This window comes from Photinus pyralis, unplaced genomic scaffold (genome assembly GCF_008802855.1).
Source record: "Photinus pyralis isolate 1611_PpyrPB1 unplaced genomic scaffold, Ppyr1.3 Ppyr1.4_LG3a, whole genome shotgun sequence".
NCBI lineage: Eukaryota > Metazoa > Arthropoda > Insecta > Coleoptera > Lampyridae > Photinus > Photinus pyralis.
This window is the reverse complement of record NW_022170509.1, coordinates 21,177,598-21,188,584: the sequence shown is the minus strand read 5'-3', so window position 1 is coordinate 21,188,584 and position 10,987 is coordinate 21,177,598. Positions and strand designations below refer to the sequence as shown.

Sequence of the window (10,987 nt, the reverse complement as noted above, 5' to 3'; positions counted from 1 at the left end):
TCTATACCTTGTAAGGAATAAGTATTCAACGCTCGTGGAACCGTCACTCTCGCCGAACTTCCCACTCGCGCAGAATATACCCTATTCCTTACTCGTTATAGAATATACTGTTCTGGGAGGTTGTTGGTTTCATTCCACTTGTGTTGGACTTTCAGATATTGAAGTTCGTGACCTGAGTAATTAAACACGAATTAACGCCTTGGATATGTGCTGATTGTGAAGATGCCCGTACCTCTCAATATTTTCTTAAGGCCCAAAACTCAAACAACCTAATATCATGCCCATCGCCCTACTTTCACCCGTCGTAAGACTTTCAAAGGAGGACGTGGCTTAAATATACCTATTATGTATCATTGATCCGGCTATGTGTCTGAGTGGTAGAGTGTTGGGCTACATAGCCGGAAGGTCGGATGTTCGAACCTGACCGAGGTAAGAATTTTTCATTTGTGGCAGAGATGGGAATTTCCTTAGCTCACTTTCAAGCATTCCGCCGGCTACTCTGAATTAGGTTTTCCTGTAGTTTTCCTAATCTAAGCCAAAACACAAACCGCAGGACGTTTTCGAGCAGTACACGTTCGATAACGCGGATTACAATGTGCTCAGTATGACATTCCACGAAATGGGTGCCCCCCCTCCCCCCCCACCCATATACATGGTGACGTGCTCCATGTGTTATTTTTTTAATAATAATAATCTATTTATCCCGTTTTTAATGAATACAATTTCTATGGTTGTACCGATTGGAATAATAATAATAACCATCTTTTTCTTTTTGTCCTATTTTCAACCATTTTCCCACAATTTGATCCAATTTCGTAGGTGTTTTGGACGCATTCTGTTATCTTACCTTCAAACAGTCATGATTCCATTTTAAAAATTCGAACGGATCTTAGTAATACATTCTCTGAGAGCTGGGATCACTAGTGCGACTTTTCAAATTTTAATAGTAAATTTTCCATAGCTGGGCTTTTTGGGGGACTTTGTTCCCTGTTAAAAAGCACTGTCTGAGGAACCAATATCATCAGATGTTATGAATTTTATTATAGCATATTTGAAAACTATGGAAAAAATGGGATTTCTTGATACAAATCTTTTCCGTGACCCTTATAGTTTGGTAATTTAGTTGATCACCTAAAGACGTCACCTAATCAGCGCCGCCCCAAGTTAATCCTGCCACTTACGACTGACAGACGAGTGATTTTATTACTAGATTTCAACGTACTTTTAGCCTGTATGGTCGAATATTTTGTCGCTTATGGTTTAGTTATTATGTACGCTGCCTTCCGGTCTATTAAGCAATAGTAATAAATATTCTATTTGATCATGCGTTCGTTAAAAATACGATAACCTACAGTACGCAACATACTCACATTTGATAAAATTCCTTTTTCAGAGTAGGATCCGCTCGTATCCGATAAAGTCCAGAAATGTGGCTATATGATTATGTTGTTCATTTCTTGAAAATATTCTGTGCAAACGTGTTAAAATGTGGCCCCATCCCGCAACATATCGCTTTCATAATGGATGGGGACCGAAGGTATGCAAAGAAGAAGAATATGCGACCTTGGGAAGGCCATTCGGTTGGAGGTAGGAAGTTAAGTGAAATCCGCGATTGGTGCGAATTGTTTGGAATCGAGGAAATGACTGTTTACGCTTTTAGCATTGAGAACTTTAATCGAAGTGCAATCGAAGTGGAAAAATTGACGAAGTTAATGAGGGACCTCATTCTGGAAGCATTGGACGACGAGGAGTCTTCCATTAAAATAAATGCAATAGGAAATCTGAGTCTAATTCCAAAGCAAACCCTACAAGTTATCGCAAAGGGAGTTTCTGAGACAGCAGCAAAAAAATCGCCTTTGAACGTGGCAATTTCGTACACATCTAGGGAGGAAATCGCCAACGCACTCAATTTAATTCTCGAAGGCGTTCGCAGTGATGCTCTACGAATAGAGGACATTACTGAAGATTTGATCTCGCAATGTATGTATACCGGCCAATCTCCTGCTCCCGATATTCTCATTCGCACTTCCGGTGAACATCGACTGAGCGATTTCTTATTATGGCAGTTAAAAGATACCGTCATACATTTTGAACGGGCCCTTTGGCCGGATTATTCGTTTTTCCACTTTTGCGCGATGATATTCACTTATCAGCTTCACATGCGCAGGCAAAGCCGTTCGGAGTGCAAGCTTGCGAAGATCACCAATCCTCGAGTAGATGAATTTGTGAAAAAGGTTCATGAACAGAGAAAGCAACAAATTGAGCAGTTCCTAAGAGAGTGACAAACAACAAGAACCGAGTGAAATATAATACAAGAAATTTCCGAAATAGTGCTCACCTGAACATAACATTTCACTTTGTCTTTCGCTTTACAGTTCAAATTTGCCAATGCGCTTAAACAGTTGTTTAACGCATAACACTTGTTAAAGCTATTATTCAAAATAAATCGTAATTCGAGTTTTAAATTTCAATGAGTATTGTGATGACTTCATTTTTGATCTAGTTAAAATAATTAGTTCGTGTGTCATTCAAAAATAAAATGCTTCGTTTATTTATTACAATCGAGTACTTCCGAACCACCTTCACTTTATTATAGTTATAATCAAAGATGCTATACAATATAGGATTGTCTGATTCCTATACTCGTAATGATACCCGCGTTAAGTCATATCCCCACCCTAAGATGACGTCACCAACGGACCTGGTTTTCAAAATTGAATGTTATAATTGCTAAGTTGTAAACGTTGCTATATTGCAGCAAAAATGCCTGGACGCCGATATGGAGTATTGGATTGTAATAACAATTTAAGGTAGTATTCACATTTTGCACTCAATTGAAACCAATCCCACAAAGTTGGTGGAAGTAAATTCGAAACCCCAACCAGAAACAATCTCATCCGCCAATCCCAACCTCATTGGACAGGCTGCAGCAAACCTGCCACGCATTACCGACTATTGCTCCGCTTGGAATAAGACATGCATGCATGCTGTAGCGTTCTTTAAAAAGGCAACGGAGAATGAAAACCCGACCACGACCAGTTCCTGCTCCTCCCTTATCGGATAATAAAGTTACAGTTCGCCAAAGTAACCAACAGTTAACTTCAGATCCCCACACAGATCGGAAATAGCACTAACTTCATCCGCTAGCTACCGGGAGCGGAAGAGGAAGCTATTAGTCTTCGTGATCTTCAGCAACTTGGCCGCCAATGGTTTAGGTCTCGTCAGTTCAGTAACCGAAACCCTCATACTAAAAGCAATTACTATTACTAAACTCGAGAATCTACTTTCCTCCCTCCTGGAGAAAGAAGTGTTGTAAAATACAACTTCCTCATCCTTCAAAATGACAATTATCGCCCAAAATTATTAACAAAAAATGACACCTTTGAGGCGGTATGGGGGCTGTGCGGGCCCGTCGGAGCGTTATCGCAGGATGATTTTCGCGAATGGCTGACTGAGGACCGATGCTCATAAAAAAATGAGCTTGTAGCAAATCACACAATCAAAACAAACAATCGAGACATTCAAATTAGTATGGCGGGCTATAAGGCCCACAGGAAATTCACAAGAACTTTGTGTAGCAAATTGTCCAAAATTATTAAATTTTCCGACATGTTTAAACAATCGTCACGCAATAACGGCCCCACTCCCAGGGAGTTAGCACCATTTTCGTTTTGAGGAGTACTTAATTAAACCTTTGAATGGTCGCCATGGCTTGTAGCAAATCACACCAGAAAAAGTGTCGCCATCTCGCGATCTATAGATCCATTTGTGAAAAAGGTACGTGTAGATAGAATCCAAACAATGGAGTATAAATCATTCGTTTATCTATCTGAAGAAATGGAAAAATCCCAAGAATTCAAACAATGCGACAAAAACCGGAAGAATTGAAAATTTGAAGAAACAATAGGATTGATGCGAAGGATGCTTACTTCTCATTTGTAAAAGAGACGCAATTCGATAAATTACTTGCTTCGCGGACGCATTTGCGGATATATTTTAAGGCCGTTCTTGGTATGTTAACAACAATTACGCATTTATCATTTGACTTTGAATAATCATTTATAAGCTTCTTACTTCTGATTTACTCTTTTCTTCATTATTACCTCCCGAATTCTGCTTTCGACATCGATATTTTTGTTCTTATATTAAATCGGGTAAAGGGAATGACACTTTACTTATTCCTTGGAAGAATGGATGTCCTCTCGTATGGGATGGCAATTGCTAGGATACATTGGCTCCTTCTCATCCACCAACTTTCACAAAAGATCGGTTTCAGTGGCTAACACTTCGGTCAAACAGAAAAGTTTGAAAGTATTGTAATATCATCAAGCAAAATTATTTTTTCGTTCCTTTTGCTGTGGAGTTGGTCCTTCTGAGATGAAGCTTTGCCACTTCCTAAAGAACTTGGCGAATTATTTTCCATAACGTATGCTCCGTCATGAGAATTTTTCCTCCTGGTAATAAGACGGACGGCATTTTAAACCATGTTAAATTACCCAGGTAATGTTTACAATCTATTTTCGTGAAATGTTATTAAAAGTAGTATTTCAATGTCACAAGCCGTTAATTAGACTTGTCGTAGTAGCTGATCCTCGTTTCACCCATTTCAAACCACCAGTAATCTCTTCAATCTGTAGGTGGTAACAATGATTTTTCGGGCTGTATGGAAATTTGCTTGAATGAGAAATGTTCTTATCGCTCCAATAATTTTTACTCGGTAAGGGTAGTTCTCGTCAAACCGGAAAATGTTTTGAGTCAACATAAGGATAAACTTTTACATATCTTGGGCGCACACATTCACCGTTAAGTAATCTTCCAACGCCAAACATTAAGTAATAGTAATAAATATTGTATTTGATTATGTTTCCGTTAAAAATACGATAACCTCTACAGTACGCAACATGCTCACATTTGATAAAATTCCTTTTCCAGAGTACGATCCGCTCGTATCCGATAAAGTCCAGAAATGTGGCTCTATGAATATGTCGTTCATTTCCTAAAAATATTCTTTGCAAACGTGTTAAAGTGTGGCCCCATCCCGCGACATATAGCTTTCATAATGGATGGGAACCGAAGGTATGCAAAGAAAAAGAATATGCCACCTTGGGAAGGCCATTCGGTTGGAGGTAGGAAGTTAAGTGAAATCCGCGATTGGTGCGAATTGTTTGGAATCGAGGAAATGACTGTTTACGCTTTTAGCATTGAGAACTTTAATCGAAGTGCAATCGAAGTGGAAAAATTGACGAAGTTAATGAGGGACCTCATTCTGGAAGCATTGGACGATGAGGAGTCTTCCATTAAAATAAATGCAATAGGAAATCTGAGTCTAATTCCAAAGCAAACCCTACAAGTTATCGCAAAGGGAGTTTCTGAGACAGCAGCAAAAAAATCGCCTTTGAACGTGGCAATTTCGTACACATCTAGGGAGGAAATCACCAACGCACTCAATTTAATTCTCGAAGGCGTTCGCAGTGATGCTCTACGAATAGAGGACATTACTGAAGATTTGATCTCGCAATGTATGTATACCGGCCAATCTCCTGCTCCCGACATCCTCATTCGCACTTCCGGTGAACATCGACTGAGCGATTTCTTATTATGGCAGTTAAAAGATACCGTCATACATTTTGAACGGGCCCTTTGGCCGGATTATTCGTTTTTCCACTTTTGCGCGATGATATTTGTTTATCAGCTTCGCACGCGCAGACAAAGCCGTTCGGAGTGCAAGCTTGCGAAGATCACCAATCCTCGAATAGATGAATTTGTGAAAAAGGTTCATGAACAGAGAAAGCAACAAATTGAGCAGTTCCTAAGAGAGTGACAAACAACAAGAACCGAGTGAAATATAATACAAGAAATTTCCGAAATAGTGCTCACCTGAACAATCAAAAACATTTCACTTTGTCTTTCGCTTTACAGTTCAAATTTGCCAATCCGCTTAAACAGTTGTTTAACGCATAACACTTGTTAAAGCTATTATTCAAAATAAATCGTAATTCGAGTTTTAAATTTCAATGAGTAGTGATGAGTAGTGAAACTGACTTCATTTTTGATCTAGTTAAAACAATTAGTCCGTGTGTCATTCAAAAATAAAAAGCTTCGTATATTTATTACAATCGAGTACTTCCGAACGTCCTTCACTTCATTATAGTTATAATCACAGATGCTATACAATATAGGATTGTCTGATCCCTATACTCGTAATGATACCCGCGTTAAGTCATATCCCCACCCTAAGGTGACGTCACCAACGGACCTGGTTGTCAAAATTGAATGTTATAAGTTGTACACGTTGCTACATTGCAAAATGCGACACCGAAGTTTGTTACCCACCGCACGTTAGTAAGGGGTATTGCATTAGGGTAAAACATGACCTTCCACTTTGTTTACGGAAATACACGTTTTGAAGCACCAGGGATCCGAATCAAAGTATGTATAAGTACAATAAATTTTGTGAAATTCAAAAACTATTTCGCTTGTCCATACACGAATTACAATCATAACTGTATCCGAATTTAAAAATTAATTTGAGTTAGCTAGCATACCAAAACACTCCAGATAAACTGTTAGTTTCATCCTATAACGTTTTGTGGTTGCTGATACTTTAGTGGTCGCAGCTTTTAAACTATACTTTTTGGGCCCCTGGCATATTAAAAACAAGTATAAATTGTGCACAACTCTTGTGCAGATAAAGCGCATTTTTTTAACCGAAATAGCTTTTGTTTTGACATCAACAATGGTTACATTCTTGGAGACGTCTCCATCGCCCTTTATGAGTACCCTCTACAATCCGTTCTTGAGGTATAAGGGAATATACCCGATCACGATAAGAGGTCGAAGGGCATGCAAAATGTGAGACCAATTGGTTGTCGTATGTAAAACCTATGTACGTTTTACTTTCAAAAACAGTATCTCAGGAAATAATTCGTGGGGGGGTCCCTTTTAGACAACGAAATTTGATAGCCGTCTGGCACACCTTCAAGGTATAGGCTACCTACTGTAAAACATTCCAGGACTCTAGGACCATTCCCCTAGAAGTAGTTCAAAACGGTAGAAGTCGGTCCGGACGGACGGATAAAACGCAAACAATACTATATTTTTTTTAATTCATAAAAAACGCGCTAAAAATATATTAGTTATATACCTACCCTTCAACAACCAATTGGGGCTATGTTCGTACGTAACAATTAACTCGCAAAATGAAAAAATTTTAAAAGCTGGCATCTAATCGGTTTAAAATCAATATTCGACTGGCCGCAGTAGCTGATCTTAGTTTCGTCGGAGGTGTCCACCAGAATGTCGAGAATATTCGACTCATTTGCGTACTTACATCTAATTCGAAATGAAACCATCGCCAATCTCTTCAATCTAAAAGTGATAACTGAATTTTCTTCCAGCTGTGTGCAAAGCTGCTTGGTTGGGAAATTTTCCTATCACGATCTCCAATCATTTTTACTCGCGAAAGGCTGTACTCATCGTACCAAATTATTGCAGTTAATATACGGATATTATTATCATTCCTACCTCGGGTGCATACCTCATTCTCTACACCGAGCTCAACACAAAATGCGAAAGCCGTTACATCATTCTCAGCCATTGGCGCAGCTACTTAAGTAAGTTCAACCATCGAAAGGAAAATTTTAATTGTCAGTCCACGCATAAACAACACTGATTAACTTTGAGGCCAAATATTGACCAATTGTAGTAAAGTTTTGATTATGATTTCGTTTGAAATACGATAACCTCAATAGGACACAGCATGGTCACATTTGATAAAATGTACTACCTTTTTCAAATTGAGTTCTGTTCGTAACCGATAAAGTCCCGAAATGTGGCTATATGATTATGTTGTTCATTTCTTGAAAATATTCTGTGCAAACGTGTTAAAATGTGGCCCCATCCCGAGACATATCGCTTTCATAACGGATGGGAACCGAAGTTATGCAAAGAAGAAGAATATGCAACCTTGGGTGGGTCACTCGGCAGGGGGTATGAAGTAAATCGAAACCCTACGTTGGTGTGAATTGTTTGGAATCAAGGAAGTTACTGTTTACGCTTTTAGCATTGAGAATTTTAAACGAAGTGCAATCGAAGTGGAAAAATTGACACAAATAATAAGGCACCGTATTAGGGAAGTACTGGATGATAAGCAGTCTTCCTTTCAAATAAAGGTAATAGGAAATCTGACTTTAATTCCAAAGCAAACACTACAGGTTATCGTTAAGAGTTTCTCAGACAGCAGTAAAGGAATCGCATTTGAACGTGGCAATTTCGTACACATCTAGAGCAGGGGCACCGACTACGTGGGTGCTTCGGGGCTTAAGCACCCACAGAAAAAGTTATGTGGGTGCATCGCACCCACAGAATTTTCCGGTTGATATTTGTCTATTTAGGTCTTTTTTCTCGATAGTTACTAAACACGAAGAAATTTAGATGTATTTTTTTACTTTACTCACACGAAATGGCAGGAAAGATTTCTATAAATATTTTCCGTACGGCGTACAGACTACAGTAGTTGTTGAATTTGAATGTGACTACATTTGTAGAATCTGTACAGATCGTACAGCATTTTTATGATATCGAATTATCGAAATGAAATTACATCCGTCATCCGTTACATACATCGTCGATCGCCATCGTTAATTCTTATGAAAAATGAAATAATGGTATTCGGTACATGAAGTTCAAAGCCGCAGTCCCAGGCCAGGTCCCAGTCCGGGGTTCCCAACGTGGGCGATTTATCGATGGGCGATACAACATTCATAATTGCGCCTATTTTTTCACATTTACGATATATCGCAAATTGGGCGATTTTGAAAACGCTTATGCGACTTCTTAAATTTAATTCCTTAGTTTATTTTTAATGACAAAGATTAACAGTACCTACCTACCTATAACTACACACATTTAATAATTGTCATGTGTAGGTATGGTACTACCTATTGTAAAACAGAGGATATGAAAACTGAGAAGCTGTTGCAAATTAAGATTAACGGTATCAAATGCTTGACGCATCAACGAAGGTGTCGCATGCATATGCAGATTATTTTTTGCTTACTCGCTTACGTTCCCCTTTTTTTCTCTTATGTAATAGAAATTTGATTTTATTTTGTCGTTTTATTTGCGATTTTGGTCGATTTTAAGCAGCCGCAATTATTGCGATTTTGGGCGATTTTCAGGGCCAGTAGACGCAGCAGATATTCGCATCTGTGGACATAATATGTGAGGCTTCTGGCTTGGTGAGCACCCACATAAATTTTGATAAGTCGGCGCCCCTGATCTAGAGAGGAGATCACCAACGCACTCAATTTAATTTTCGAAGGCGTTCGCAGCGGTGCTCTACGAATAGAGGACATTACTGAAGATTTGATCTCGCAATGTATGTATACCGGCCAATCTCCTGCTCCCGATATCCTCATTCGCACTTCAGGTTGTGACCTACGTTGCCTCGTGCAACAACGGCACAAATTGCCAAAGGAGGCAGCTCGAATATAGGAGGCAGGGGTCGTGGGTACTCGGCTGGGGCAATAAACTAACCAGTCACACTAAACGGTTCGTATATTAAAGTTAGGCAATAGTCACAGGCTTTGACATTTTTTTTATAATTAGGTACAGGAGGGACATCACGGCTTGAATAGTTAGTAACTAATAAGGTAACAACCTCGCAAGGATATAGTTTGAAATACAGATCTCACACAAGTGATTTGCAGTCTGACGCTCGACAATTAAAATTGGACGGCTAACGGAATATGGCCTTATTGGGGTAGCGATCTTAGGTAAGTTAACAAATGCTCAGTGACGTTAAATGCGGTAAATAGGTACTTACGCAGTTCCCTTTTGTCTTTATGAAACTGATTACCAAACACTCAAATCGCTCAGCACCTACCCGGTATATAACAATTGCTGTATTGGTAGTGCTAATAAACATTAAAGTAGTCACAATGTATTTATCATTTAGCAAGTGAAAAATTAAACAAGCATGAAGTGCTACGCTAATTAAGTTTTATTTATTATAAATAGATTAAGTTAAAAGTCGAACGGGTGATTACACCTGCAGCGGTGCAGCTATGGATTCCTACCGGTAAGTACAATTTGTAACCTCGAGTCTGGCTAACGAGTAGGTATTTTGGTTTCAGATCTAAAGGGTAATCGCCTTGCCCACTATGCTTAATGCTGGTATAGACTTGTCGCCGACATGCTTCACGACGGAACAGTAATTAAACTTAGTCTGACCTTGTTTTCGGAGCTATTTAACTGGTGCAAATACGGCAGTGCAAAAAGGTGGTCCAAGCCGGGGTTTCTCCACGCGACGCTACCAGATGGGCTCGTTAGGTGGAAGTATGATCACCTCATTAATTATCCAATTGTGATGCGTTATTCTTTTTCAGAATAAGAGAAAATAGGGAAGCAGCCTATGGATTAATGGGTAGTTAGAAAGTCGTGCACTTTGCCGCCATCTTGGATTTTATTCGCGGGGTCAATCAAGGTCAATTAAATTGATTCGCGGGTTCGCCCCCGTGGACGAGGGGTGTTTTCGAGGGTGGAGGGGGGAAATTTGGAGTTTGATTTGATTAATTGATTAAAAACTGTGGGATTTTGGTCTTTATTGACATTTGATAAGAGCGATGACGTAATCGATTAATTTAATTCGCGGCTTGATTAATTTAATTTGTGGTTTGATTGATCTAATTAATTTAATCCGCGGCTCGATTAATTTAATTCGCGGTTCGATTAATTTAATTCGCGGCTTGATTAATTTAATTCGCGGTTTGATTTCTCGGAATTTCCTCTAATTAATTTAATTTGTGGATTTGATTAATTTAATCCGCTGTCCGATTAATTTAATTCGCGGTTTGATTGATCTAATTAATTTATCGATTAATTTAAATTGATCGTATAATCAAGAATAATTACACATATGTAATAATTACACACACAGGTAACTCTAATTGAAAACAAAATGGCGGAAAAACAAAATGGCCGCCAA

The 10,987-nt window shown here is 38.9% G+C and overlaps 1 long non-coding RNA gene and 2 pseudogenes across 1 annotated transcript; all 3 read left to right on the top strand.

Moving 5' to 3' along the window:
* Positions 1-1,520: 1,520 nt before the first annotated feature.
* On the top strand, positions 1,521-2,282 carry LOC116166262 (annotated as a pseudogene).
* A 2,655-nt stretch (positions 2,283-4,937) lies between these two features.
* LOC116165956 lies at positions 4,938-6,002 on the top strand (annotated as a pseudogene).
* Positions 6,003-9,841: 3,839 nt separating this feature from the next.
* LOC116166039 lies at positions 9,842-10,426 on the top strand. Its single transcript, XR_004144248.1, has 3 exons — positions 9,842-10,081; positions 10,137-10,338; positions 10,389-10,426. It is a non-coding gene; the product is annotated as an uncharacterized LOC116166039 (long non-coding RNA).
* Positions 10,427-10,987: the final 561 nt, after the last annotated feature.